Below are 26,217 nucleotides of genomic sequence, written 5' to 3' on the forward strand. Positions count from 1 at the left end.
AGTGAAATTGGTATGTATAGAGAAACATCAAGAAAGAAAAGTAATTGCAAGTCAAGCAGTAATAAGTTAGTCAATTTCTTGTGCAATGCAGCGATCATAAATATTGGGAAACCAACTCTGTGTTCTAAGCTACTGCTTCCTAATGCAATCAGAATTGGTGGAAACCATTTAGTAGTTTATACATTCATATTAGTCGTTTGTTGGCAAATGAAACCTTTCGAAATTGTTTTTGTGTTGAAAAAGGCTCGAGTAGGTGTAGGGTAAACAAAAACTTCGTTGAGCTGGACTGCTTGTATTTTATGAAATTCACATTTGCAATGACTTTGGTAATTTAAAAAAAGCTTGTGTAACAATATAATTAACCTGTTACGATTTGTAGTACTTGCATAGTACGTATCGGGGTTAGTAGGCGTCCGTGACCCACTATGTGACCACCGGACGACCGAGCCTTTTTATTGAAGAAGGAAAAATATGCCAAATGGCTTGCCAAGGTATGGGATGAGGTCCCTCCCACTTTTGGGTAACATTATAATTATGTAAAGCCCGGAGTAGGCAATTTTTGTATTATTCCCTTTTTGATTCTTTTAAATTTAACCTTTTTACTCTATCTATAACCTTCATCTCGGGGATGGAAAATAAATCATTTTAAAGTGGGTTGTGTCTTCTAAATTAAGCAGGGCAGACACTTAAAAAAGTGTAATGGTCTGACAAATCATCCACTGCTTGGTCCATTCTTGGTCAATTTCTATCCGGAATGTAATAAATGTAGAGTATCATGATTAATTAGTGTTGTTGTAGATTTAAGTAAAATTTTTGATGTTGCATTTCATATTTTGAAAATATTTAAGTGTATTCTTACTTGAATTTAATTTGTATGTGATATCATAGTTTCATAGTAGTAATAATGGTTAAACTAATACTACTACTAATAAGAAACTAATGTAACGAGTATACATTTATTGTGTTAGTTTTCCAATATGTTCAAAGTTGTTTTTAATGAAAGTAAATATTGAATATAAATGCTTTCTTATGATAGTAATACAATTAATTCATGTAAAACTTAAGAGTACAAGGCACTACACTAGTAAATATTTAATGTTACAATAACTATTCAGTATACTTACAAGCATAACATCTTTGTGTTTAATGGTAAACAATGCCAGTAATTAGTTACTCAAATCCTCAAATATACTATTTTGAAAGAAAATAATAATAATTTTGTTTATATTTTGATGTGTTTGAAATTTTGGCACTTAAGTATTTTAAAACAACAAATATTAATAAAATAATGACATTAATAAACTTTATTAAAATTATAGTCGAACCGTAATCCGAAATTCGTTTTCTATGGCCCACGTGGTCGTTATCGTATTTCCCAATGAACTTTAAAAATTTTTCGCCGTATCATCACAAGAAGACTTAATCGATGTTAACCCTTTGAAGACCAGTGGAAGAAATTTGGTGACAATAGCGAAATCATGAGTGTTGCAGGGTTCTGCTTGTTTTTCAGTCCCCTCAAAACAAACGTCTTGACGAGCCCCTATGTAACCATATGGTCTAGCTCATCGAATATTAATGAAGAAAATTTTAATTTTTAAGTAAACCTCGTATAAATGCACTCTTAAGAATTTTTATCTCAGCAAACAGACGAATATGCATATATGTGTGTGGTCCGTCGCGTCTTCGACAGAAATCTTGGTGATCCTCTCGTCTCTCCAAATAAGGTGCTAAAATTTAGCACAGAGAGCAAACTTCGTCTCCAAAAATTCCTGCTTATGGGCTGTCAAAGTTATTTTTAGCTTTGACATCACCAGGCTGAATTGTGAACCTGTCCGCTGTGTAGAAACGCGAGGAGACGGGGAGAAAAATTAAGTCAGTCTGACGATTGTTTCTGGTGCGATAGCAGCTTGTAACCTCGTAGTATGTAAAAATTGTGTATATTTACAAAGGGACAATGGAGAAATTTCAAGACCACCCGAAAGAAGATAGAATGATAGCAAGGAAATTCACCCCCAACCTTAAGTACATCCCCCTGGAACCACCAAAAATAATTTTCCTTCAGCATCAAAGTGAGTGAAAAGTGACAGTGCAAAATTGCGGAAAGTAACGATGTAGTGAAGTTCAACCGGTGACCCGCGACTACCGCGCCTTCCACGATTGTAATAAGAATAATTGGGCCAAGTGTTAAATATTATCACATTCAATTATTTGAATTAGAGTGTCAAAATGAAATGTAACACATGTTTGTGTAGTTTCAGTGTTGTGTATTAAAGTGAAAAGTGAAATTTGCATATCCTTTATCAAAATAATTATCATGGTATAAATGTATATTTTCTAGTTTAAGAGATAACCTAATTTACTTTTCTTTCCAGCATAAATAACTAATGCCTATACAATATAATTTTCACATTATTAAATTGCATCAGCATTGAGAATACAATTAGAATCAGCTTTTATGTCGATTTCCCAGAATATTCTGACCCGAACTCTGAACCGTGTTGTCCAGTGGCTATATGGTCGGCTTTAGCGAAAGATCCAAACTGTTATTAAAGTCTAAAGGAGACGCCCAAAAGATAAAGGATCGAATCCCGAACTGTTGTAAATGCCCAAGCCCTCCTAGGGAAGGGCAGGACACGAACCACATACACTCATAAAATGGCTTATCCCGACCAGGGACATACAAGGTTCGAATCCCGCTACACTCATAAGGCAGAGATGTTCTCAGGTAGTCAGAGATTTTAAAAAGGAAACGAGTTTTTAGTAATAATAATAATAATAATAATAATAATAATAATAATAATAATTATTATTATTATTATTATTATTATTATTATTATTATTATTATAACAATTGAATTTACAAGTATGGTCCCATCTCTTTACTTTGCATGGTAGGCCCACAAGTATGCTAGGATATTGGTGTCCCTTATTCTGTGTTTGTGTCTCTTCCCGTTTCGTGTGCATGTTTATTTTTGTGCTGTTAGGCTTTTATAGGATTGTTTGGATTGTGCTGTTAGGAGTGGCGTTTGACCCCAGTTTGAACCCGTACAGCATACACGCCCTTATGACGCTCTGTGGCGGTCCCATATTGACTCTATCCTTACACAAGTTTACATTGTAACTGAACTACAAGCAGATAGTATGTTGGATATACCCACACCAAAAACTGACCTCCTAAGAGGATCTGACTACTAAAAGGATCACACTATTAAAGTCTTTCTTCCATGTAGTTTAGTCATAGAAAGCAAGTAAAACTAAGGGGAAAAAAGGTGGATATGGGTGCTTTCTTCCAGGCAGAAATCTTATTTTATTTGATGATACGGGCCGAGGATACTTTTTACGAGAGGGGGATTTTTCCGCCATCCCATGTTAATTTGACCACTGCCAGAGAACAACAGTAAAATATCCGTTTCTTATCATTAGCCGTAAAGTGCGTTACCCGAACATTGAAAAAGAACAAGGAAAAACAATTTATCAGGACGTTTGTTTTAGTCGCTGCTTCCGCTGTTTTGCAGGACTGATTCCGAGATTTTGTCTAGAATGCTTAACATGTCGTCATATTGTTATCGTTTAGAAGATATTTTGTTTTCACAGACGGTGTTGTCACGTGAAGTACGCCACAGTTTGCAGGTTCGATCACAAGCATTTGTTCTTCCTTCTGTCGTAGAAAACAATCGAAGGCAAGGAAAGTATAAGACAACCCTACTAGAAGGCGTTGTGTAAGGTGGAAGGTCATTCTTCATGTGGTTTGTTCGTAGCGTACGAGTTCCTTAGTGCAGTTTGTGCTTTGCTTGTTCGAATGTGAGATCAAATGGAGTATTCGATAGCAGAACTTGCGGACATGATATGTGTATACGGTTAAGCAAATGACAACAGCCGAGAAGCTGATAGGTTATATCGACTGAAGTATCCACAAAGAAGACATCCAACCCATACTGTTTGCCAGACTTTTTCAACGCTTATGAGACACGGGGAATTTACAACCTCAATACTATGACCAAGGAAGACCAAGAACCACAAGGACTCCGGACTTTGAAGAACAAGTGCTTGATCGTTTCGCCCAAGACCCAACAATAACTACCCGGAAAGTAGCAGGTGAAAAGGGAGTAGCACAAGATACTGTTTGGAAAGTAGTACACGAGCAACAGTTACACCCCTATCATCCGCAGAGGGTTCAGGCCTTACGTCCAACTGACTTCCAACCTCGCGTTCGGTTTTGTGAGGGGTTTCTCCAACGCTCTGTAATTGATCCGCAGTTTGCTTGCTACGTGCTTTTCACCGACGAAGCTTGTTTTACGAAAGACGGGATATTTAATAGTCACAATAGTCATGTATGGGCAGACGAAAATCCCTATGCAATTGTGGAAAGGGGCCACCAAGACCGTCTGCCATAAATATGTGGGCGGGTATTATCAGTGATCAGATAATAGGTCCATATTCACTACCACCACGATTAATTGCACCAGTGTATACGAGATTCCTGCGAGACATACTTCCAGAGTTATTAGAGGATGTCCCTCTCGGTGTTCGTCAACGGATGTGGTTTCAACATGATGGCGCCCCAGCCCACTTCTCAGCTAGTGCTCGAGAGTATTTGAATCAAACGTTTCGTGACAGATGGATTGGAAGATGCGGTCCTTCTAACTAGCCTGCACGTTCCCCAGACTTGCCTCCACTTGATTTTTTTCTTGTGGGGTCATGACAAAACACTTGTCTATAAAACGCCTATAGACAACGCAGAAGACTATTAGCACGAATACTCACTGCCTGTGATACTATAAGAACAGATCCTGGGTTGTTACAGCGGATGCGTCAGAACTTACTGCAACAACGCCTGTGTTGAAGTGGAGGGACGCCATGTCCATCACCTATTGTAGGATAATTGGGAAATTTGTCTCGTTTACAGGTAATTGATGATGTTCTTGGCTGCATTTAATCCTGCTGTAAAATGTTGATTGAAGTCCTTATTCCCATTCTTGTGACTTTTGTTTTTAGGACACAACTTCTTTTGCATTATGGTTGTTTCGCTCAGTTTTGTTTATTTGTTTTCAATGACAACAATACATGGAAGAAAGACTTTAATAGGGTGATCCTTTTACAACATTTTAGTACGTTTCATGACTATTACCTTTTATTAAAAGCGTCTGTTCAATGATAGAACAACGTAATATCATGTATTTACCATTTGTACCAAATTATTCGTATTTTCCTTTCATGTTTCCCACTGTTATTTAGTGCGCGTTATGCAACCACACATGGCACGTTTAAAACTGTTCGCCACTTTGTGCTTGTGCGAGATATCGACTTAGTACAGACGCATTATTGCTAGCAGAAGCTATTCATCCGTATCCTTTTTCGACCCATCTTTCTTCACAGATTATCCGGGAATCCCGACGCGCATTGGGGAATCCCTTGTGCACCAGTGTTGGGTAAGTTACTTGTAAAAATGTAACGCGTTACAAGTTACTTTACTTTCTCTTAAAATGTAACGCGTTAGTAACGCGTTACTCGCCCCCCAAAAGTAATTGTTACTTTACTTCGAAAGTAACGCGAGTTACTAACGCGTTACTTTTAGGTCCGAAACTTTAAAAATGTGAAAAAAATATGAGTTCAATTTTCCGTACTGCTATTACTGCCGCAATAATAATAATAATAATAATAATAATAATAATAATAATAATAATAATAATAATAATAATAATAATAATAATAATAATAATTATTATTATTATTATTATTATTATTATTATTATTATTATTATTATTATTATAACACTGTATATAAAAAGAAAGATAGGCGGTTTGTATTTGAATACTAAAAAACTTGTTGATTGCCAACCTCGGTAGTCGTGAAGTCTAGTAGTCAAGGACATTGTTCACGAGCTTCTGAATTTGGGTTGAGGGTCTAGGTTGAGTATTCGGGCTCGAGCCAAACACTGTTAAAAGTTATAGGGTACTGGCCAAATATCTTCAAAACTGCTCGGCCCGGGTTTAGAATTGCCAACGACTCGAGCAGCTCGGCTCACATCTCATTCACTATCGACCCGAACCGAGAAGTGAGCCGAGCCAACAGCTCACCCAGCCGACTCGGCTAGAGCCCTCGGCTCAGTTGAGCCGAACCGAGCAAATGGCTCATCCCTACCAAGCCAGATCGAGCCGATGGTTCACCCCAAGTGAGCCGGCTCGAGCCATCTTCTCAGTTGAGCCGAGCCGAGCTGAGCTTGTTATAAAAAATCTCTTGTGGTCTCGTTATCGAGACGAGAAGAGATGCGATCAGTGTCCCCTCTCGTGAGCAACACTAAAAGTATTCCATGGCTTTCGTTTTCCAGTGTAATCAGGCCATGATTTCAAGACGACTTAAAACGAACGAGCCATTTATCAAACTCGACTGGACTCGAAACTCGACGCAAAAAACTGAATCGGCTCGGAACTCGACTCGATTATATTACCCTTTACTTGACTCGAAACTCGACTTGAATTCGAGTCGAGTCGAGTTTTAGCTTGACTTGTGTTCATCCCTATGCGTTAGAAAAAATGGTTGCTTATTATTATTCTGCTAAACTAATTATATAATAATAACAATGTTGTTATGTAAAATTAAAAATAAAGAATAAAGAGAAACATTACACTACTCTATAATCAACGGGACTCTAGGATAAGCAAACTGATCTGAAAGAACTCCAATATTACATGCATCAACAAACTATTTTCTAGGAATAAAGTAGGCCTGCTCATTAAAACACAGTTTATTCGTATTAACCCCTTACTGTAAATCGTTAATTATGACACCCTAGCTGTTGATAAATATTTTCCGCCGGGGCACTTCAGACACTTTACTTTTAAATTCTGTCCACCATCATCCTCAGCACTAAAGAAAAAAAGTATTCTTTCAAATGTTGGAACGGTAAAATATTTTCGTTCTTCATCTTTAGAAAAACAGCACCAATCAAAGTAAAATAGACTACCGGTATCATTTCACTCCTACTTCACTCACTGAATGTATTGCTTTGGAGCTGTCAAAATCTACGACCAAATCTTCCAGATGCTTGCAATCAGTACACGTGATTTCCCTAGGGCTGTCCTCATCTTCAAAAAAACAGCAAATGGCACTACGAACTTATCTGTTTCTCTGTGTGACTGTGACTGTCGATCACTGACATACGTAGTTCTGCTCGATTGTTTCATTCTGAGAAATTCACTTACAGGAAAGAAACATTTGTTTCCGAAAAAAAAATACATATATTGTAGTTACTCATCCGAAGTGTAACGCGAAAAAAGTAACGCAAACTAGGTACGTTACTTAAAAATTTGTAACGCGTTACCGTTACAGTTACTTTGGAAAAATATAACGCGTTATTAGGAAACGTTACTTAGAAAGTAACGCGTTACTTGCGTTACGTTACTTCCCAACACTGTTGTGCACGAATTGTACGATCTCGACCTAAGCATTTTTGAATACAGCAGCTTCGGTGTCATTGACGTGACCATGCCGCATTAGCTCTATCATTCACCATAGTCGAGCTATAGAGCTTTGAATGTCATTTTCCCACGCTTTCAGCACCTTGTAGCTCCGAATTTATGTACGTTGGACAAAAGTTTATTTGAACTTTTTTTCTTGTTTCCGTGTCAGGAATCATCCCTTACATTTTGTAATATAGTTACGCGGTCACCCTGTATATATTTATTGGTGGATCCAGAATATGATCAAGGGAGGGGCTAAACCATTGTTTGCCGCTTTATCCAGTGTAAAGCAGGATTGAAACCTATTTTATCCAGTGTATACCTGAGCGTCGAGGGGGGCTATAGCCCCTATAGCTCCCCTTGGATCCGCGCCTATATATATATATATATATATATATATATATATATATATATATATATATATATATATATATATATATATGGCTAACATCTATTAATAATAAAACTCCTCAATCCAGGTGATAAAAAGTTATGTGTTTGTAATTGATTCATTTACAGTTTGCACGTGGTCCTTGATGTTGCTTCGGATGCTGACAATTTTGACAACATAAGTAGTTTTCGTTTGTAATATCACTTCTCTTGTTTACTTTGAATACGCATATGAAAATGACAATATCGTTCATAACAAATAATTTCATGAGCTCACAAGGCAGAATGAAAGGGCTCTTTGTTCTTTCCCCCATGTTTCTTTAGGAAGCATGAAAGAAACAAAATATATCTTCGGAGGGTTTGATAATTTTGTTTGTTTTTGTTTTCTCGCCGAACGACCTGTATCTTCTTGGCTGTTACTATACGTAATTTAAAAGTCACAACTTATATGTTTCTTTAGAAAAATTATAATAGGATTTCTTTTCATTCTTCTTCTGTTTCCGGACTAACATTGTGTGTCTGAGGTGTCAGAAGTGAGTATAGAAACCAGGGACGTTCAGTTCCTATTCACCATTGCATTTGTCATTATCATCATCACCATATGTTATTAGCAGGCCACTTGCTGAAACGCAGAAGCTTCCATGATCCACAGTCTTCGGTTAACCTCTTCGTCTTCACGTATGATTTTTCTATTTTGATATCGTCCAGTAATTGTAGTTGCCTTTGTCCCCTCCCTCTTTTACCTATCACCTTACCCTCTAGCACGATCCTCATGATACAGTTCCTTCTTAGCCAATGTCCCAAACAGTTTCTCTTCCTTTTCTTAATTATATCTAAAATTGTTCTTTTGACCCCCACCATTTCTAATACTCTCTTATTCGTTTTCAGTTTGACCCAGCTAATTCTCTCCATTCTCCTCCACACTCACATTTCGAAAGCTTCCAGTCATTTTTAATCATTTTTTGCGTAATGAGCATGTTTTTTCCCCTTACAGTAAAATACTCCTAACGAAATATTTTATGAGTCTTTTTCTTAACTCTTTGTTCCGAGTTCCACAAAATATACTCCTTCCTCCTAAAAGGATTCTTTCGCTATTCCCATCCTTGTTTTTATTTCACGTTTACATGTCCATATTCTTTGGGTTTTCAGCCACATAGAAGGGATTTCACCTTTATGCGGAACCAGCGAAAGTGATTAAAAGGTATTTAGCGTTCGTTCGTTTCTTCTTCTTTATTTTAAATTTACAAATCTTTCGTTAATATTCACAAATGTATTTATAATTTCTATTATAGTGCGATGTTTCATTTTGACCTCCTGGTATTTGTTAAAATACCATACCGGTATTGTTGTTCCGCGGGAAAAATCGGATCTAATACATCGGAAGTGAGGAGCAGCCGCCTTCACAATATACTTTACGATGTAACTTGTTTGACAAACGGAATTGGATTTGCGGATATTGCGGACGAATGAGCGTTCTCGTACGTCATATTTTCTCGTCACTTATCACTATCACCCTCCTCCAGTTTTCACTCTTATCCAACTTCAGTAGCAGTATCTTACCCATTGCTATTCCTTAGTTTGCCGCACAATCGGTACAGGAAATTTCTGTGTGGAACTGTTTAGCCTGCCATTTATTTCAATCAGTAGCGTAGCCAGGATGTGTGTTTGGGGGGGGGCCAAGTGCTGTTATAGGTACATATAGAAAAATTACAAACAAAAAATATATAAACATAAAAATATATAAAAAATTACAAACATCAAAGTATCAAAGTACATTGTCGGACCTCTTTGGGGGGGGGCCGGCCCCTCCGGGCCCCCCCTTCCCTGCGCCACTGATTTCAATCATATGTTTTGTATTCGTTTCATATGTTCTCTCGACTTCGTATTGCTTCCATCAAAATTTTATTGCAACGATTTCTAAATCATCATAAAATGAAACCTCTAACACCCAATTATTAGGCTGTTATTTTATACCTTCCAATTCATCGTTTCAGGTGAATTTAAGTGAATGGAATGGCAAAAGCGAAGAAAATATATGAAAGGCTTTATTTACAGACCCAGTCACTCTTCCTGTCTTTCTTGTTCTTTCTTCAGAAGAAAACATACGGCGGAAGAAATGTGGCAACAGCGCGCTCCATTTGCTCTGTACTGCAATCTAAGAGTGAGACACTCTATAGATTGTAACATTGCTTCCGCGCTGTATTTAATAGTATTAAAATAAAGATTACGTGTTGACGTGTTTACTTGCATAATATCTTGAGATAGTCTGTGAACGGTAGCAGAATGAACAAAAAAAGCAGCTGTTTCGTAAATACACTACTCATTCAAAATTATATTTTCTGTAGGAAATAAAATGAATATGTTACAAATTGTTAACAAATTGTCGTATTTTATTGTGTAGACTTATGTTCTGGTAAGTCTAGACGTGTCAAATTATCGATATGCGAAACTGATTATGTATAAACATTCATTTCGGATTCGGATGAAATATTATTATTCTTTTATGGAGATGTCAGTAAGTAGTTGACGGAAGATGTTAAATATATAAATTCAGATAATTTCACAGTGCTTGCATTTCAAATAAATATTAATGTGAATGGTGGGAATCAAACTCAATATCTAGATGTATTTTTGTGTATGTTGTACGAGATTCAAACTCATTTGGGCATTACTTGAGCACAGTTCTATCAAATTTTAACATATTTCTTATATTTTCAGGTTAGGTTAGAGCTTAGTACTTCTTTTAGCAGAGCATACACTAAATGATAAGCTCCGTTACAACTTGTAGATTGACTTCAAGAATGCTCAGTGTTAATATAATGTGGACGTATAGCATAGAAACTAGGGTGTTTTAAACATGAACTAACTTTTGCTAGGTGGCCACTAAAATCACGAATTCTATCTAACCGTGTCAGGATGGAACGCAGCAGGAGGGCCCGAGCGATAGCGAGGAGGTGCATCTGTAGAGAGCAGGCGCGTCAGCAACAGGAGTATACACATAAACGAGGATAGTAAAAGAGCAAACACTTACAGATAAAATACTTTCACTATCACTCAAAATCGATTTCATTCTGCTTTGCACTAACACTAATTATTTATATTCACGTTCTCATTCCTTCATGAAGAATGTTTCACAACGTATTATACCTATAAACTTTCTATTTGGTAGAACCGTCTACTCGAGTGAACCCCTATTTTGGATGGATGTATAGTATTAAAGTCATATTTTTTGTGGAACCACAAATGGAGCTATTTGCCTATATGATACTTTTACCATCACGGGCTCAAAAAAAACATATGTGCCACGCTTGTGAATATAAACTTTCTTTTGGAGGGGGAGGGTGTGCATGGATAAGTTTCAGTAAGTCTCGCTGCACCATAGTAATAACTAATGTAAGTACAAGAAATTTAACGTAACATAACCGGTTCGTAAGTCGTTATTGTCATGTTGAAAAAGCTTGCGTGAGTTAACGGAATCAATGCCTTTCAGGAAAAATATTTCCTAAGCCTTTAGGAGTTGTATTCTACCAACGCATTCAGAATTTTATCATTTGTTAGCTTCAATATACAGATTAACAATAGCAGCACATAAACATAACTCTCATACAGACTTACAATAGACCGTCAAATTGCTGGCTGTTGCTCAAGTAACTGCGTACAGATTTGCAATATATCTGTAAACTGATGTACCATGAAAACTATTATTTATAAAAAAAAAATAAATAAATAAATAAAAAAAGAAAAATAAAAAAATACGAGCTAAACTTCTGCAAATGGCAGTCCCGGATTGGACACACATTAACCTTTTTTAACGTTATTACTATTAATTTGTTATATCCCGTCTAGAATTTCTTCTCTTTCACTTCCGTCGTTCACTTTCAACTGATAATTACAAGTATTTATTTTAATACTTTCTTTCCTCTTTACTAGATACATATTCATCTGTATTCTATTACTGCGCATAATTAGTACCTTTCAAAAGTTAAGTGTTTCAAATTACGTACTGTTAAGAAATAATGAATCCTTACCTCCCCACGTTTCCAACCAGCTCTATAACAATATCCTACTACAGTGTTATGTAAATTATCTTAGAGTGGGGATTGGGAGCGGGCCTCTTATCAGAAACATGTCCCTAAGAAATCAATAATTTCAAAATACATACTAAACTACTTCTTGGCTATACAAGATTGCCACACAAGGGGGTACTTATATTCATGAAACATTAACTTCTCTTATCAGGAAATGCACCGTTAATGCCTTAAAAAGTGTTTCGTAAGGGAGATGTTGCAATAATAGGTGCAGATTGACTTAAGGAATACTGAGTATAACTACAAAGTGTGCAAATATACCATAAAAACTGCACTGTATAAAACACAAATCAACTTAAAAACACAAACCTTTGCCAGGTGGCTACTAAAAGGCATGAGTGCTGTCTAACCGAACCAGGGCAGAAGCGCAACAGGGTGGCCCGAGCGGTACCTAGAGAATGTGTCCGTAGGGAGCAGGCGCGTCAGTGCGGTCGTATACGCATAGGCGAGGATAATGGAAAAATATTTGCTTTGCGTGTGGCAAAGCTTAGCGACACTTGTATGATCACTTTGTACACTGCCCCTTTTCACCACATTTGGTTTAGATACAACTCCCGTTTCATTAGTTTATGCTCTATATTTCTGGTTTCGCGCCATTATTACAGCATACGCGTTCTAAAGTTGTTTAATAGGATTGTGGATTTGAAACATTGCCATATTATGTTCTATTGCCTGTTTACCTGATATTTCATCAATACGCTAACTGATAGAGAGCACAATTTAACTTCGTTTTTCTCCCTAATTAATCACCATATACTGATGATTTTTATTACTGTTTTTGTTTCTCTCATGTTTACACTTCGTCTTATCTGTTTATTTCTCCGATGAACGCTAGGGTAGAGTAAAATAGAATAGGTAAGGTTAGATTAGTGCTTACATGTTACGTTTACAAGCACCTTAATGTGGTTTTCGCTGTTCCTATAGCATTTGTAATGGTTTAAAACTAGTGACTGTACACTTGTAAACGTAAAATATAGATTTTCTACGCTGTGCAGAAGTAGTCCGCCGGTGGAATTTAATATCAAATACAGTCCTCTTTAATACGCATTCATTTTAACCGTAAAATTACCACTTTTATGACGGACGACCTATCTTATATTTTGAAATAAAACTGTAGCCATATAAACTTTATTCCATTCGTAAATTTTCATTTCACTAGATGTGCTTACACAAGGGGATTTGTTTGGTAACCCACCATGAGGGTGAGAGTCTGATAGAGTGAAGATAGGTGAGCTTCACAGAAGGTTGGGGGGCTGAAGACGCTGGGACAAGAGCTATATAATGTCACTATGACTTGAAATGCCTTCGAGAAATGCATATAATATGTTAGAGAGTTTATATTGTTCATCTCTTACGGAAGAATACGTAATAAATGGCTCATTATTTCTGTTGTTTCTACCGTACTACTCCATTTAGAGATGTGATACCTAGCTACATCAGTTCCTTGTAGGTTAATAGATTTTATGAGAAAGAACCCGCAGATGGTGACTTCGAAATACAAAAGTTACGAAGAAGTGAACAGAATCAGACGAAATGACAGCATGAGAGTAACTAAAAAGGTAATGAAGGTAATTAGTGTAGGGTGATTAATTAGGGAGGAAAACGAAGTTCATTTCTGTACTCTATGAGTTCGCGCATTGATGCGATGTTAGATAAACAGGGAATAGAGCATAATAGTGTTTCAAACTCACTGTTTTATTAACTAACCTGAAACGTGTATGATGCAGTAATGGAGTTAAATAGAGAAATATGAAGAGAAACTAATAAGAGGAGAGTTGCATCTAAACCAAATGTGGTGAAATGAGGCAAAATTTGGGTGTTATCCCATTTTATAGAGATATAAATTTGTAAAATCCAGAGAAGAATGTTATTTGACTTCATAATAGCATTGTTACAAATCAAGATCTTACTTGTTACATGCATAATAAGATAGCAATACGAATAGAAAATGTGCTCTTTAGCACATAATACTCCATGAAGCGCTTTGTGATTTCACTGTACAAAGTGATCACAGAAGTTTCGTAAAGCTGTGCCACACGCAAGGCATGTTTGTTTCCCCTATCCTCGTTTATGTGTACCCGCACTATCGCTGACACGCCTGCTCCCTGCGGATGCATCCTTTTTCTACCACTCGGGTCTTCCTGCTACGCTCCTGCCCTGACTCGATTAGATAGCATTCGTTCTTTTTAGTGGCCACCTAGCATAAGTTGATTTTTTTAAAAAAGAAGTTGAATCGTATTTTATGCACTGCAATATTTGTGTCATACGGGCACACGATGTAGTTATGCTCTGTCCTCCTGAAGTCTGTCTGAATCCATGAATACGACTCTCTCCTTAAGAAACACTTTCTAAGGCAGTAAGAGTGCATTTCCTGCTGAGAAGTTAATATTTCATGAATATAAGTATCCCCTCGTGTGGCAACATAGGAAAGAAAAGAACTATTTTCGTTTGCATTTTGTAATTTTTGATGTCCGAGGAAGATGTGCTTGATAGAGGCCTCCACCCCGAATCCTCTCTCTAAATGTTTATTTACATAATACTGTAGTAGGATGTTGATGGTGCTGGAATGATTCACTGTTGTAGTTATTTCTGGATAGTGCGTATATATATATATATATATATATATATATATATATATATATGTGTGTGTGTGTGTGTGTGTGTGTGTGTGTGTGTGTGTGTGTGTGTGTGTGTGTGTGTGTGTGTGTGTTCCCGCATTCCTATCCTTGTTGGTACCTGCATATGGTTTAACACCTTACCTGTTGGGACCGGAAAAATTGTTGGGACATTTTCCGGTGCCAACAAATTTTAAGCCTACAGGGGCTTCGTGGCGACCCCCTGGGCCTCCTGGCCGAATTTCGAGAAGGTCCCAATAATTATAGAAAAATGTGAGAATCTGTGTAAACCGTGTGTATGCTCTGCCGAATTAGCTGCCTCCTGGTGGTCTCACACTCTAACTAAGAAACGGTGTGTAAATATGACGTACACCGCATCTATTGGCACTGTCCTGCTTACGGGATGGAGAAACGTAAGGGGAGTGGAAAGAGGAGGTGAGTCGTGCGGGGGAATAAACACAAGTAAATTTGCACAGTACTTGTTGGTACCGATACAACCTTGAAATTTTCGTTTGCGCAGTCGCATCAACTCCCAGTAGCCTGCCTGTCACATGACATAATTAAAGAGCAGAAAATGGGTTGAAATCAGGGGAGGTATTGCTCACAATTGGAAAAACGTATATGCATATATTCACAACTCGTGCTACCAGAAACGATGGGAACAGAAGCAAAGATTGTGATAAATGAATTGGAGTGGCTAGCGTAAAACATACACAGTGCATGATCTTATCGGGACACAATTATTGTTTCTATCTGCGTACGTAGTTCGACTTTCTGTTGCTCCAGATAACAAGGTCTGGGACCGATTAATCCATTTGAACAAGTGCGAAATAAATGTATGTTTAGAGGTGCACTAGAATAGTCTAAGATCGAAGATTCACAAGCACATTAGCAAATCACAGATTCATACATATCTGCATAAAATATGTTCCAACTTTCACACTATTTTATTTCCTTCTTTTGTCAAATAAAACCCGTTAGTTTAAACATAATATTAAACTAAATATTTATTTTAACCTTTAAGATAAAAAACTCACAATCGTAGTTTACCAATATGTAGTATACTTATTCATTAAATTAATTCAAACATATGGAGTCGGAAACACGTAAGATATCTGGATTGGCAAAGGACAGGCAGCGACCGCAGCCCGTGATTATTGGTGGGGGTGATAGGGCTAACTCGTTATTCTGTGATGCTCAGTAGAATGGTAGTGTGCTTGTATCGAGTAAGTGGTCATAAAGTAAAATAAGTTAACTCTAATTTCCAAAGAGGTCAAATTATTAATGTTCGGGTATGTGATGTAAGCCTAGTGAAAGTGGTAATTGGGCTCAATGAGGCGCGATGAACATTTAGGTGACGGTCAAAGTGATGAAATTCTACAAAATTACGGGGAAACAACATTCTCGAAGAGGAACAATGGTTAAAAGAAAATCCTCGGTGACCGGTCTCACCTACAGCTGTTCGATATTTCGATACATCGATCGATAGATATTTTCAAATATCAAAAAATTATAAGATCGATGTTTTTTAATATTTCGATATTTTAAAATTTTTCAATATTTCTTTATTTTTCAGTATTACCATATTACGATTCTTCGATTCTTTTGATACTTCAATATGCTCATGTTTCGCAGTATTTCGATATTTTCTATTTAACCTCTTCAATCTTATGTATTTTTCTGCAATAATAGAAAAAGCAAATATGTATATTTTTAAATTGGAGTGCTATAAAACATAGAAAAGACGTTTTGTAAGAAGAGAGTACCGAGGTATATTTATGTTTATAACCCGAAGCTGGATAATAGAAAAAATAAAGAAAATCTGTGAATTTTAGCATATTCATTATCTAGTGCACTATGTATATTAGAGTTTTTCAACTATCAAATTACGAGCACATTATGTCAAAGGTGTCTACCAAAGGCGGCTCCTAAGGTAAATTATGACAGTTAAAACTAAAGTGGTAATGCTTCAAACAAACAGACGTAAAATTTTCTCGGGTTCTGACTGTTGAGAACAAAAATAAGAAGAGTAAGAAACATTTCTTCTTTCAGTTTGATGCAACAAAACTTAATTTTTACGGACATGACTTCTCTCTCGAGCCGAATCTGGTGTCTACATGGTAATATTTATTATTGTTATGCCCCTTCTTTCTCTTTCTGTATTTCCTGTCTGTTTTACTTTGCATGCAAATCATCAGGACAGTTTCTACTTTTCTGAATACACAAAAACCTTTCAATTAGCGCACTTGAAACCTTCTTCATTGCGAACACTCAATCTTACTCCATCTTCGGTAGCTTTTGTCTTCAGCTTTTCATTTCTTTCTTTACATATCTGCATCACATTCATCAGTTTTTTTTTCAGGTCCTTAGATAAGAGTTGTTGGTTGGTTCAGGGCTTAGCATCTCGTACAGCACCGAGGCTATAGGAAACGTGAAATACAGTTTAATGCGGAATCCTAACAACATGAGCTCCAAACAGAAATCGAACCCCGGTTTCACGTACTTAAGGCGCACATGCTAACCATGTAGCCAGTAGGGAATATGAAAACGGAAATCCAGTATGTCTTTCTAAGAGTATCCGAAATTAAAATTGTATTTTCTATGGGCTATCAACGAATTCACTAAATACACTTCCACTCAATGCCCATATACCCAACGTACAAATATTTGTTCTTCCAGATCTACAAATACCTATTTAACACATGGAGCTGGAAACACTTCAGATATCTGGATTACCAAGGACCACGCGGCCACCGCAGATCTGAACCGATGGCAGTGGCGTGTTATGGCCAACTCCGCACTGCGTGAGGAGTAGTAGAACGTGAATGGACAATGAGCTGAGCAGACAGTGATAGTGTAAAATGAGCGCTCTATCTAGTTTTTAATGAAAAAAAATTGTTGCTCCGTCAAGTTCTGCATGCGCGATAGAACTTGCAGGTCTGTTAGATGTGGCGCAAAGTACAGTGTCCAAAGTGATTACAACCTACAAAACTGACGGCAAATCCTCATAAGCGAAGTGAAACGGTGGAATAAACCGTCAGACATTTGAGGCGTTTGTCACTCAGAGTCCTCGTGTGACTGCGGCGCAAATAATGGAGAAACATAAGTAGCACGTTCCTCAACCGGCGTCGACAATCACAGTCTGCCAAGTTACATGATATGAATATGACCTGACATAGATGACCTTCATAATGGACCATGACGCTTTAGCACAATGTCAACAATGAAACATGTCGACGCCTCTGTGCCGTTGTAGGCTCAAATATCCTGCTTTCAGTAGGTTCTGTGCTGATGCATACCGGCTGATGCATACGAGTGCCCGTGATTGTGTCGTAAATTTTGAGAATCATCTACTTTCTGGTCCAGTTGTCTCCGTTAGGAAACAGAAGAACACTCAGAAAATCCATGGAATAGCAAAGTTTCCCCGCACCTGTAATATGAGTGGGCAACAGGCCGGTAGTCAGCCCAAAAATTTGGTGGGGGGCGGCTGATGTTAGGGGGCCCGATCCAACAATATTATAGTTCATCACCGTATTATAGTTCATTTGCAAGCCTACCGTGAAAATTGTAGAGGGGCCAGCAAAAGTTTAGTGGGACCCCGGCCCCCCTAGACCCCCCTGGATACGGGCCTGGTGGGCATTGCAAAAACTCACCCCACCTAGCATCCTGCAGAGCAAAGTGACATTAACCCGCTATTACAAATCTTCACATGAAAAATAAGAGAAAATGAATAATTTCTTTGAGAATTTGTACCAAAATTAAAACTCAAGTATTTCGATTCTCGACTATCAACGAAGGTCGTGATTTTTCAAAACGATTTCTTCACAGCTGAGAAATTTAGAAACGAAGAAAAATGTAATTTTATAGAAAGAACTCGATTAAATAAAAGATAGCAACCGTCTAATTAACATTTGAAGAGTTCAGGAAAATGGGGAGGATGTCCACTTTCGGGCGAAATTTATAAAATATAACTAACTAACAAACTCTATGGCCTATGGAACCCGGAGGTTCAGTGCCGCGTTCACAAAAGCTCTCCACTGACTTCTATCTTTAGCTAATTGCATCCAGTTTCTACTTTGTATTCCTATCTCTGCGAGATCCTCTTAATATTATCCTCCCATCTGCGCCTAGGTCTTCCTAATGGTCGTTTTCCTATGGGTCTACCAGTCAAGACTTTGAAAGCGTTTCTACTTTCCTCCATTCTAGCTACATGACCTGCCCACCTAAGCCTCCTAGACTTGACGACCCTAACAATGTTGGGTATACCGTATAAACTACGTAGTTCCTCGTTATGAAGCTTCCGCCATTCCCTATTCTCGTTCCTCTTGGGTCCGAATATTCTTCTCAGGATCCTGTTCTCAAATACTTTCAGTCTATGTTCTTCCCTCAGAGTAAGCGACCATGTTTCGCAACCATACATTACAACAGGCATGATTATCGTTTTATATATTTTAAGCTTCAAATTCGTCGACAGAATTCGCGACGACAAGAGATTTTGAACCGAATAGTAACACGAATTCCCTGCTTTTAGTCGACATTTAATTTCTTCGTGAATATGATTTTCGTCTGTTACATCCATTTATAAAATATAGATAAAATATATCAATAATGGGGAAAAAGTTTACGGTTAGCTTGGTATAGCAGTTTAAAAAATTCTTCTAAAATGGAAGAAGTATCGCCATTACTTACAGTGGAAGAAAGGGGCATTCATTTTACTCTTATTTTTTGCCTCTTTTGTCAATAACATTCAACTGTTTATGTTCCAGTGTTGATTGGTGATACATCTAAATATAGCTTCGACAATCTATTTCTTTAAAAATTAGTAAAACAAAATATCTCCCAACATCCATCATCTTGAGCTCTTCTGTGACTCATGCAGTGGTCAAAATAATGATTATACTTTATTCCGATGCCTTCATTACATTGCACATGAAATCAGAGGTTCATTTCCATTTAACTAACATTTCCAGTTCGTGTTATTCCTATCTTGAACGTGATAAGAACATGGGACTGGCGAACATAAAATCAAGAGCAGAAATAGCAGAGTATTGGAATAATGTGGTCAAAGGCAGCAGAGTGAAAACTACACCATATCAAGTAAGTGAATTTGACAGCTTCATGATTCGAGATTGGATATCATTCTTACAACCACTGTACTTGAGAAAATGTTCATTACACTCTAGGCAAATCATGGAGCTTCGAATAGAGAAAAGTGCCACAAGATTTATGATACGTAGGGACACTTATAATGGACTTCGGTTTTCTTCTGTGATTCACCTACTATTAAGAAAAGGCCCACCACAACCAGATTTATTGGAGGAATAATTCTTACATCCAGAAATGACTCGCGTCGGAAAGCTGGACGCTTATACTACAAATTGCATGATGTTGTAATTTACTACAATAACACTTTACAATAAAGCGTAAAGGCCTGGATATACATTACAATCAAATTGGACGAAAAATCGAATGTAAAGTAGGCCGGGATTGTAAAAATCATATTATACATCTGTGATATTGTTCTGTCACGGGCATGCGTGCAATACAGGTATATTCATGAAGTATTATACAGGGTGGTCCATAAGTCTTAGTACAGTAAATTATTATGAAAACAAACATGACTAAAGCTAATCTGACTAGTGGAGGGCGGAATTGTGTAAAGGAGCTACCGATTGATGCATGCGTGGTGATTGACGGTCATCTTGGATCCAGGTTATTTTCTAAATAAAAAAAGTAGGCATGTGACACATCCATTAATGCTGTTTTGTAGAGAAATGCAGTCCTGGAAGCAGAAATACGTTATCATATTCTGTTCGAAAGTTATGATGCCCCAAAATTGACGGTTTTCTGTTTACTTGCAGGGAGAGCGACATGGCACAAACGCTGCAAGAAAGTTGTGACACCTCAAATTTGACAGGTTTTCTTCTCGTTGCAGGTAGAGCGAAATGGCACTAACGCAGCAGGAAAGAATTGAGATCATCCTAATGTCTGCGGAAAGAAGCCGTCGTGTGATTGTTCAGGACTTCAACGCGCGCCACTCCGAAAGATCTGCAATAAGCCACAACATCGTTAGCTATCTCATTAGGAAATTCAGTGTAACTGGTAATGTTGCCAACAGACCACGGTCAGGTCCCCCACGAACCGCGACAGATGAGGAAACATCCACAATGGTGCTTGCTGTGAGTGTGAAAAGTAAGAAGTGCAGCATAAGACAACTATCAGTGATAACAGGCGTACCACGTGCTTCCGTGATGAGGATTCTCCATACGAACAAGTGGCATCCCTTCAAGCTGCAGCTTGTCCACAACCTTTCAGAGGATAATCCAGACTGGCGCATGGAATTCGCCAATTGGGCTTTGTCACAATACGACCGAGACCCGCATTTCCCAGCCAGCGTTCTCTTTACAGACGAGGCAAACTTACTTGGATAAGGCAGTGAATCACCAGAACACGCGATATTGGTCGGATGCAAACCCACATGCGATCAATCCCTGCAAGAGGGTTACCTCTGCTCATATCATGGAGTGGTGTGGCACATGGAACACGTCGATCATAGGACCCTTATTCATTCCTGGTACCCTAAATGGTGTCAGATATCTGGACATGTTACAGGAGTTGGTGTTTGCGTTGCTTCTCGGCCCTGATGCCACCTTGACGCGATATTTTCGGCAAGATGGTGCCCCACCGCACTATGCGATGCCTGTGCGGGAATGCTTGGATCTTCATTATCCAGGACGTTGGATTGGTCGCCGCTTAGGCCCTGTGGAGTGGCCAGTACGGTCGCCGGACCTCACTCCCTTAAAGTTTTTATGGGGGCACTTAAAACACCTGGTGTATCAGAAGATTCGAGATGTTGCACACCTACAGGAACGTATTCAGAATACCTGTGATAGCATCACCCCCGCTGTGTTCTTAGGGTTCAGGAGGACTGGATTAAGGGACTCCGTTTGTTTTACAATTGATGGGCAACATGTGGAGCATCCTGTAGGTGGGAATTTAAGGCGTCATAACTTTCGAAGAGACACGATGACGCATTTCTGCTTGTGGGACTGCATTTCCCTGCAAAAGCAGTGTTAACTGATGTGTCACATGGCTACCTTCCCATTTGAAAAAAAATAATCTGGATCTAATTTGGCGGCCATTCACAACGCATGCATCAATCGGTAGCTCCTTTACTCAAGTCCGCCCTCCGCTACTCAGATTTGTTTTAATCATGTTTGTTTCCAAAATAATATACTGTACTAATACTTTTGGACCATCCTGTATATTAAATGATTTAAAAATATATAACTCTTGCCCCAGAACCTGATATTTCAAATTTTAATGTCGACAAACTTGCTTAAGCAACTGCACCTTTCCCTAAACAATGTCAACTAGTCGTTTATGCGACCTTGATTATCAGGTTAACAAAATCAATGAACGTTTGTACCACACTTGTTCTCCTTAGCTCACTCTCCTATAATTGATACTAATTAGAGGACAAAAGTACATTTCCAAAATTTTCGTTGTATATTAAAGAACTGAGATAAATCGGTTGAAAAGAGTTTGAACAGAATGCTATGAAAAACATAATTATTGGTTTGATTTAGATTTTTCCCCTTTCTTAAAGGAAAGTTGCCTATCTTGAAGAAAAATGGCAGGATCTGCAAGCTTTGAATGTCTTATGCAGCCCATATGCTCAAGCCTTCTATATGTAACTCCTAAAGAAGTAATTAGCGGAGTAAAGGAGAATAAAAATGACAAACGTAGAAAGCAATCTATTTTTAATAATATTGTTTATAATTTAGAAAAAAACAATCGCCTCTTTTATCCATTGTTTTGCCTGAAATAGACCCGTTTTTTCCCAGTATATACCGACCGCATGTCAGTTTTCTTGTATTCTTTTACTCACAATAATATACGTCAAACATAAGATTTTGTAAGATTGTTCCCATATAACAAAGAACTTGTAAATCAAATTTGAAGTATTTTTCACGATTAGTTTAGGAAATAATATGTTTTGAACTTTTAAAATTGTTTCTTGAAAAAAATAGTAAAAATGGACGTCGCCTCTTTTCCCATGGACTCTTCATTTATAACAATTTAAGAAGAGACTACTCGGTAGTCCTATGCAAGGTCATGCAAACGATAAGCATACCTGGGACATGCAGGCATTCGACCAATGTTTGCGCCATGAATGACAGTATTTCTTCTCGAACGGCCTTGCCGTCTGATTGTCTTCGTATGATGGTGCTATAAAGCTATTTGTAGGTAGCGCTCATATGTAATAGTAGCCTTGGTTAATTTAGTTTATTGAGTTGTATGAGTCATGTTTTTAGAATCCAGGTTTTCGGTATCGAAGACAGTAACGACAGCGATTTAGCTACAAGGGAACTAAAGAAGAAAACTAAAATTATTGAAAATATTTGTGTTGAAAAAATGCGACCGTAGCTTTGCAAAACGTAAAACCAAAGAGCTCATAGCGAATGAAACGAAAACTTTAACTTTTACGCACCATGGTTAGGCCGGCTAGGCTAAAGGAGACAATAATGTGAGTAATGAAGAAAATGGGAAGAAACTGAAGAACCCCGAGGAAACCCATGCACACGGTGTTTGTCCACCACAAAGTTCATTTGGCGTAATAGAACCAGGGACCTCACTCACCAGAACCCATAGAGAATAATAGAAAGGAAAAGAACATAACTGGAGACAAAAATAGGCCATCACTGCTGAAAACATTGTATTGTAGGAGAAGCGGTAATACATGGGAGAGGAAAAGGGACAAATACTACAATTTATGGTGTTATTAAAGCGGACAATTCGCATATCAGAACGATAAAATTGCTGAGAATCGCAACGATCAAAATTCGTTTCAAGTGGTCTACTTGCGATGGCAATGAGCTACAATGAATTTGATAATACTGTAGTAGAGAGAACAACAACTGTACTTCGTTCACAATGTGAATACAGTAAACTTCGAACCTATGCACATTCAATATTAAAACCGGCTGCAGGAGATTTATTGCTTTCGATTACAATAGAGGAATATAGCTAGACATAAGTTCTTCGGACGTTGAATCCACAACAAAAAGTTCACTATATATTATCGTTTTTACTCTATGGAAATCAACAATGGAACCGCAAGTAGTATTGGGTTTCAGCAGTTTCGCTTTTAGTGCCGAGATAAGAGTAAAAAATATATCTATATCCTCTTCTTTCTCTTTGGAGATTATCGTTAAAATCAGAAACTGTCTACTTTGACCACTTCCTATTTAAATTGATCAAAGATGGGATGGATCCTTGGGACCTTGAATTGATCACAGAAAACCAATTCTCATAAATATCTTTCAGTTTTATCTTAATGGGGATCAATACTGACACTAAAAGCAGTAGTAATTTCTTTATCATTTAAGGTTTAATATAAAGAGGGTGAGTGAAGAGGGTATACTTTCTTCAGATGCTCAATTAATTCTAGAAAACCGCCTGTCGCTATCTGTTACTATGGTAATCATTGTTGAAACCGTAAACGGTTGATTTCTACTACTTCCGGTTTCAGAAAAGCGTTAACAGAGAAAATGGGACCTATTCTTGAGATGGCGAATCAATTCCAGAAAACCGCTTCTTGATATCCCTTACGGTTTTCTCCCTGTATTGAGATCAATATTGAAACCGGAATAATAGCTCTTTTCAAATGACAAGTTACATAGCTTTGAGAAGGTTTCCTGCTCCTTCAATAGCAGTGAAGCGACGTCATTTTGGGGCTGATGACAGTGTATAGACACACTCTAGAAGGCTACTCTAGTCATTAATAACATGAAACGAAAATAATAATAAACGGTATCTATTAGGAATGCCAAAATTTTAAGTTACTTCATTAAAATTTAAGGTTCGTCCAAAAAAATCGTGGATTTAGAAGGGGAAAATCCTCACCACCAGCAACATTTTGGGAGGGCATAGAGGGTAATTGTCACTTTTTTTTTTAAACAAATACATACCATTTAATAAATCGTATTAGTCGCGAGGAAGATTCTGAAAAAGACTCCAAAATAAGAAGTTGGATCAACCCGAAAGAGTAAAAGCAACCGGTGGTCCTAAATTATCAAGTCCCCTATCCTTATCCTTTCTAGACCGCCGGTCGCTTGATGTGAGCGGAAGATCCCCCGTACACCCTCTCCCTCCTCTACTGAAGCTAAAAGAATGAGCATTTCAAATTTAAAAAAACACATCTCCGAAACTAATAAAGATATTAATGAATTTCTTTTTCCGGTTTCATCTCTAAGGTGTGCTTTACGCTTTTGTCTATTCATGCTTTGGATAGATCCAACGGGTTTTCGGAAAATGTAACTTAAACATTAAAAACTGATATATTTTGTAATTAATATTTTCTTTCTTGCTCAGTATCTCCCCAATGAGTTGTGATATGAAAACAAACATCCCTAATTAACTGTGTAGAGCATTAAATAATCTTTCCAACGGTACCAATATTGTTAGGTTTACTTCCAAAAACAGCCGTACAGCAAGGTAATTTTGAAGGAAAGTGCACTTTGATTGGAATGCTGATGCTCCGAATGGCACCACTGAATTTCAGCTCACGTCAGTCAATAAAGGTTTCGTTTCCGAGATAAAAGCTGATTTTTTCCCCAATATTTGAAGAACAGTTCAAACCCTTCTCCCTTGAGCTCGCCTGCACTGTCATGATCATTTCTAGGTCTCTGGTCACTTGATACTAACGTGTGTTAAAGATCACAAAATTTTGAGGTAAGTAGAGATATCTTTTATAGTGTTAAAATCCATTTACAGCTCATATTCAGGTTGATTCAGATTTTTCAACTTTATTTGTGTGCAGTATTTCCCGCGGTCTTTGAAAATAATTCCTTATTTCTTTAACAAAATTGTTTATCTTACCATAATGAAAAAAGCAGAAAAAATAAGGTAAGAACATATGTAAAGATGTCTTAAGTGAGGGCAAACACCATTTACATGTGATATATAGGTGATTGATAACATCTTTGTACACCTAAAGGGTATTTCTAAAATCAAGAATGATCTGTATTTTCTCAATGGTCACTAAAACATGTTTTAGCAGAAACCTCAATAACTCTATTTGTATGTAATTTATGAGAATATTACATCGAACTTCATTAAATACTTACTAATTACTGAAAACAAGCAAAACTATTATAATATTCTACATTATCATATCAAATCTGCGCAAAATTACATGTTTCTTTAGTTTTTTAAATCCTCATCAGATGAATCATTTTCTGGTACATAAGTGTTTATAAGTAAGTTAAAACACTTGTTACCATTACAGCTACAGGTTTCCATGCACTCCACTGAAGCCTGCACACACTTGTAATTATTTATGTCCCATGCATATTTACATGTACAAGACTAATTCTGGGCAACTTTTAGCCATAGACTCCTGAGTGGTCCATTTGGGCACCAATTTTCCATTCGTAGTTTGCCAACCAAAAAGTACGACTTTAAGAAAATCAATATTCGAGTCGCTGACGTATCGCTAACTGTATGTTTGAAGGTGTGCTCACTTGGTGTTGGGCATTAGAACATCCTTCGTTGGTGGAAGTTGGTCTGAGTTTTTGTAACCGACCAAATCGTCACAGACAGCACTGATCGAGATTTCTTGTGAGTCTGTGTAGAGTTTCATCGCAAATTCTTCTGCA

The 26,217-nt window shown here is 37.6% G+C and overlaps 1 protein-coding gene across 8 annotated transcripts in view; it reads left to right on the forward strand.

Annotated features, from left to right (window-relative positions):
* Positions 1-26,217, forward strand: part of Cln3 (CLN3 lysosomal/endosomal transmembrane protein, battenin) — a 224,188-nt gene that overhangs the window by 134,047 nt on the left and 63,924 nt on the right. For 2 of the 8 annotated variants that reach the window (XM_081762182.1, XM_081762185.1), the window contains exon 1: positions 10,023-10,366. The exons of 1 other annotated variant lie outside the window; for it this stretch is intronic. The gene's annotated coding sequence lies outside the window, so the exon portion shown is untranslated. Of the gene's footprint in view, positions 1-10,015; positions 10,367-26,217 lie in introns of those variants that run through there. 5 more of the 8 variants (XM_081762183.1, XM_081762186.1, XM_081762184.1 and 2 more) reach the window with 4 other exon arrangements.

Source organism: Thermobia domestica, chromosome 6 (genome assembly GCF_964235325.1).
Source record: "Thermobia domestica chromosome 6, izTheDome1.hap1.1, whole genome shotgun sequence".
Taxonomy (NCBI): Eukaryota; Metazoa; Arthropoda; class Insecta; order Zygentoma; family Lepismatidae; genus Thermobia; species Thermobia domestica.